Below are 5,593 nucleotides of genomic sequence, written 5' to 3' on the forward strand. Positions count from 1 at the left end.
AATGATTTCTGCTGCCACAGATGGTTTCTCATTATTTATGCAATGTTGAAATTATCCACCTTTTCCTGAATGTAGAAGTGTTCCATGATTCGACTGTTTTCAATTTCCGGTCTCCAGTGTTTTCACTCGCATTGGCGTATATTCTTAATAATGTAATGTTTAGGGGCCTGGGTATCTCAGTGAGTATTGACGCTGACTATCACCCCTGGAGTCGCTAGTTCGAATCCAGGGTGTGCTGAGTGACTCCAGCCAGGTCTCTTAAGCAACCAAATTGGCCCGGTTGCTAGGGAGGGTAGAGTCACATGGGGTAACCTCCTCGTGGTCGCTATAATGTGGTTCTCGCTCTCGGTGGGGCGTGTGGTGAGTTGTGCGTGGATGCCGTGGAGAATAGTGTGAAGCCCCCACACGCGCTATGTCTCCACGGTAACGCACTCAAGCCATGTGATAAGATGTGTGGATTGACGGTCTCAGACGCGGAGACAACTGAGATTCGTCCGTTAATTATTGTTGTTATGACAGCCAACAACTGCACAAGTTGAGCCTGAAATTCATTTTTACACCAAGTGACACTTAAATGGTTGTTGTTCCCCTCTGGATCACTCGTTTTGGCAGTTTTGACTTGGCGTCTCGAGACCAGAAATAGAAAACAAGCAATTACAATCATCATGGCGCTGCCCAGTGGTTATTTAGGAAAACTGTGGATAATTACAATTTAAATTGCTGCCCATCAGATACGTTTGCAGCTCTTTTTTTTTATCCCCTTATTTATCCCCAATTTGGAATGCCCAGTTCCCACTACTTAGTAGGTCCTCGTGGTGGTGTGGTTACTTGCCTCAATCCGTGTGGCGGAGGACAAGTCTCAGTTTCCTCCACTTCTGAGACCGTCAATCCGTGCATCTTATCACGTGACTCGTTGTACATGACTCACAGCATGTGGAGACTCATGCTACTCTCCACGATCCACGCACAACTCACCACGCGCCCCATTGAGAGCGAGAACCACTAATCACAACCACGAGGAGGTTACCCCATGTGACTCTACCCTCCCTAGCAACTGGGCCAATTTGGTTGCTTAGGAGACCTGGCTGGAGTCACTCAGCACACCCTGAATTCAGACTCACTGCTCCAGGTGTGGTAGTCAGCATCAATACTCGCTGAGATACCCAGGCCCCAAGTTTGCAACTCTTAAAGAATAAATGACAACACAGAGTTATCTGATAGAACAACATATTAAAAACTGTTTAGTCTTATTTGCTTTTAAGAATTGCAATAAATCTTTTCTGATGGGAAAAACAAAGTGATATGCTGGGTCTCCCAAATTTATATTAAGATGGATTAAATGGCCGGGTGGTTGTAAACAGCTCAAAACCCCTTTAAAACCAGTGAAACAGACCAGACTAGGCCCTAAGCAGTTTGTCCAGGCTTCATTTTTCCGCTGGGGTTTTCTGTCTCTACGGTTAATTACACCAGAGACTAAACAGCAGAGACGGGTCACTTCTATTGAAATGAATAAGAGAACATTGGAACGCCCAACGGTCAACTGATGTAGAAAAGAAGTCCCGCCTTACAGGTAAAAGAGCCAATCACCTTTTTCCTAGTGGAAAAACCAGCTTAAGCTGGTAGCTTTGTTTTGGGACATGGTAGCTGGTTTAAGATGGTCATAAGCTGGTCAACCAGTTACCATCTTCCAAAAACCAGCTTGACCAGCTAATGATCAGCTTCGACCAGATTATGACCAGCTTAAACTAGCCACCATGTTCCAAAACACAGATACCAGCTTAAGTTCCACCAGCTGATTGTCAGTATACAGACAAATCTTGTCAATCAACTTGAGAGCGTGCATGCGCATTAGCTTAACAAGCCTGGAAAATTGAGTTTTTAGCATAATCTGAGGTAAAGAAGAACACTTTATGATACCAGCGTTGTCAGATTTTACTGCTGATTTAAAACATCTTCTTTGATCATAATCTTGACCAACCGTTTTGAAGATTTCAGTCTTTCCCCATTTGAGTAGATGAGGGCTTTTATGCCGCTTGACTACATTGAGAAATAGCTGACGAGAGCATACCAAAGATAACCAAAGAGTGGACTGACTTGCTAAGAAGACTTTGGTTGAGCATTCATGACGTCACCATGGGACGGTTGTTGGGTTCTGCTGCAAGGTGCTTGTGAATGAGAGAGACTAATGATGATGATGATGATGAAGGTGTGTTTGTCTCTCAGTATTGTGCTTGTGTTCTGTCTTCACCATCTGTCTCTGCTCATTAGCTCACCTTTATTAAGACACGCTCCATGAGTTCCACTTATGACTGTGATTAAATGTTTCTACTTCAGTACAATTAAACTCTTTCAAATGCATTTGTGGCATAATTGTGGCCATTATCACAGAAAATTATTTCAACTCATCGCTCCATTTAAAAAAAATAAAATAAAAAATAAAAAAGCATTTTACAATGCAGCGTTAATGCACTTCACAATATAAGTCTAAAGGGTAGCTTTAATAATTATTCAGTTAAAAATCAGTTTATTATTTGAGCTGTAAAGTTCTCTAAATTATCCTTTTCTAGGCTGATGAATTTAAAGTTATTACACACTGTAATTTCTGTCCTTGTATCCTTGCGTGTACCTAAAAATCCCATTTATTTTTTCTACAGTGGAAATATTAACAAGACCATCAAGTCAAATTTATTTGGAGAGCACCTTCACAACAGATGTTGTTTCAAAGCAGCTGTACATGAAGTTATGCTATAACAGAAAATGAATGAATATAATGCCAATATTTGTTATTTATGTTTAGAATTATTAGTGGTTTAAATTAGTAAACTAAGTAAGTGTTGTGGGTCAAAGATCAAACAAAATGATTTTATATGAACTATAAGTTTTAGTGTTAAAGTCCTTGAAGTCATCCTGAATTAACTGAGGAAATACAGGTAGATGTATTGTCCTTTGATTTGGGTCCATGAAGGCTTTTGTTAGTGGTTAATTCATTTTCTATGTAGTTTAAGAGAGTGTTGTCCCTCCTTTGTCCAAGTTGATATAGGTATCATTCAGTGAGGAGCATCATAGTCCCTCTGGAAGCTGATGGCAGGTAATTTTGGTGAACTCCATCCTGACCCCATGCTTCAGACAGTGGCTCATGAAGAATCCCATGTCTATGAGTTTGCATCAGTTCATCCTCTGTGAAGTCCGTCTTAGTAGACTGAAGTGAAGTCTGACTGGCACATGCTGCAGTTGGTCATCATCACTCAGTGACACAGTGGGAATCGGACATCAGGCAGGACCGGAGATGGATCTGGCAGGCTCCGAATATAATCCCGAGGTTTAGACAGGGAAAGAAATAGAATAAAAGTAATATAGATGCCATTCACCTTAAAGCAAGGTTAAAGAATAAGAGAAGTGTTTCTTGTTCCAGCAGACCTAACTAAAGCAGCCTAATTGTGAGTTGATGGATAAATTAGGTGTATGTCTGGATAAATATATGAGTCTTTAGTCTAGACTTAATCTGAGTGAGTGTGTCTGCATCTCGAACAGTGTTAGGGAGACTATTCCATAGTTTAGGAGACAAATAGGAAAAGGATCTTCCTCCTTTTGTGGATTTTGATATTCTAGGAACTATTAACAGGCCAGAATTTTGTGATCATAATGAACGTGATGGAATATAGTGTGACAGAAGGTCACTTAAGTACTGTGGATCTAGACCATTCACAGCTTTGTATGTAGTTAACAGAATTTTTTAATGAATATGAAATTTAACAGGAAGCCAATGTAACGATGATAAAATGGGGCTAATATGATCATATTTACAGGTTCTAGTCAGCACTCTGGCTGCTGCATTTTGAACCTGAAGTTTATTTATTGATCTTGCTGGACATCCTCCCAGTAATGCATTACAATAATCTAATCTTGAGGTCATGAACGCATGAATTAGTTTTTCAGCATCAGCAACAGAGAGCATGTGTCGTAATTTAGCAATATTTCTGAGGTGGAAGAATGCTGTTCTACAAACATTGGAAATTTGATTTTCAAAAGGACAGATTGGTATCAAATATAACACCTAAGTTCTTCACTGTTGATGATGATGTAACAGTACATCCATCGAGAGTCGAATTATATTTTAGCGGCTTATTTTTAGAGGTTATTGGTCCAATAATTAGTACCTCTGTTTTGTCGGAATTGAGCAGAAAGAAATTTCTGGCCATCCAATCTTTGATTTCACTGATACACTCTGCTAATTTGGAGAATTGTGAAATTTCATCAGGTTTAGAAGAAATATAAAGTTGGGTATCGTCGGGATAACAGTGGAAACTTATTCCATGATTCCTGATAATATCTCCCAGGGGAAGCATATATAAGGAGAAAAGCAGAGGCCCTAAAACTGATCCCTGCGGCACTCCATCCATACTCCATACGTTTACACATACAAAGTGGTAGCGGTCTGCTAAATAGGACCTAAACCATGCTAATGCAAGTCCACTAATGCCAACATAATTCTCCAGCCTATTCAAGAGAATGTCGTGATCTATGGTGTCGAAGGCAGCACTAAGATCTAAAAGCACTAGAAGAGAAATGCAGCCGCGATCAGATGATAAGAGCAAGTGATTAGTAACTCTGATAAGTGCAGTCTCTGTACTGTGATGGGACCTAAATCCTGACTGATATTGTTCATATATACCATTTCTCTGTAGAAATGAACATATTTGTGAGGACACTACCTTTTCTAGTATTTTCGACATAAACGGTAGATTTGAAATCAGTCTGTAATTAGCCAATTCTCCAGGATCAAGCTGTGGCTTCTTAATAAGTGGTTTGATAACTGCCATTTTAAAGTTTCTTGGGACATGTCCTAATGATAGTGAGGAGTTAATAATATTAATAAGAGGTTCCGAGATTACAGGGAATACCTCTTTTAAGAGCTTAGTTGGTATTGGATCTAACATACATGTTGTGGCTTTTGATTTTTTTGTTAGCTCTTCATGTACTATGACCATGGAGGATTCAAGTTGCTCATGAGGAATAATTTTAGTCTTCTGCGGTGCTGTGGCAGATGGATGCATAATTCCAATTTTATCAGTAAAGAAATTCATGAAGTCATTACTGTATTGCTGTGATGGAATATCTGGTTCAGTTGAGGCTTTATTCCTAACCAATTTAACCACAGTACTGAATAAACACCTAGGATTGTTGTGGTTATTTTCTGAGTTTGCTAAAATATGCTGACCTGGCAGCTTTTAGTGATTGTCTGTAGTTACAGACACTATCCTTCCATGCACCATGAAATACCTCAAATATTGTATTCTTCCACTTGCGCTCCATTTTCCGAGCTGCTCTTTTGAGAGCATAAGTGTGATCATTGTACCATGTTTCGGGGCTTTTTTAATTTTTTTTAATTGAAGGGGATGACACTATCAAGAGTGCTAGAGAAGACTGTATTTATATTTTCTGTTATTATATCAAGTTCTTCTAGACTTTTTGGCTCACTGAGTATATGAGATAAATCTGGAACATTATTAGTGAAGCTATCTTTAGTGTGCGAAAGAATAATTCTACCTGAATGATAGTGTGGTGTAGATACTGTGAGCTCTGAGGTTGTTCA

Source organism: Myxocyprinus asiaticus, chromosome 47, assembly GCF_019703515.2.
Source record: "Myxocyprinus asiaticus isolate MX2 ecotype Aquarium Trade chromosome 47, UBuf_Myxa_2, whole genome shotgun sequence".
In the NCBI taxonomy this organism is placed as follows: Eukaryota; Metazoa; Chordata; class Actinopteri; order Cypriniformes; family Catostomidae; genus Myxocyprinus; species Myxocyprinus asiaticus.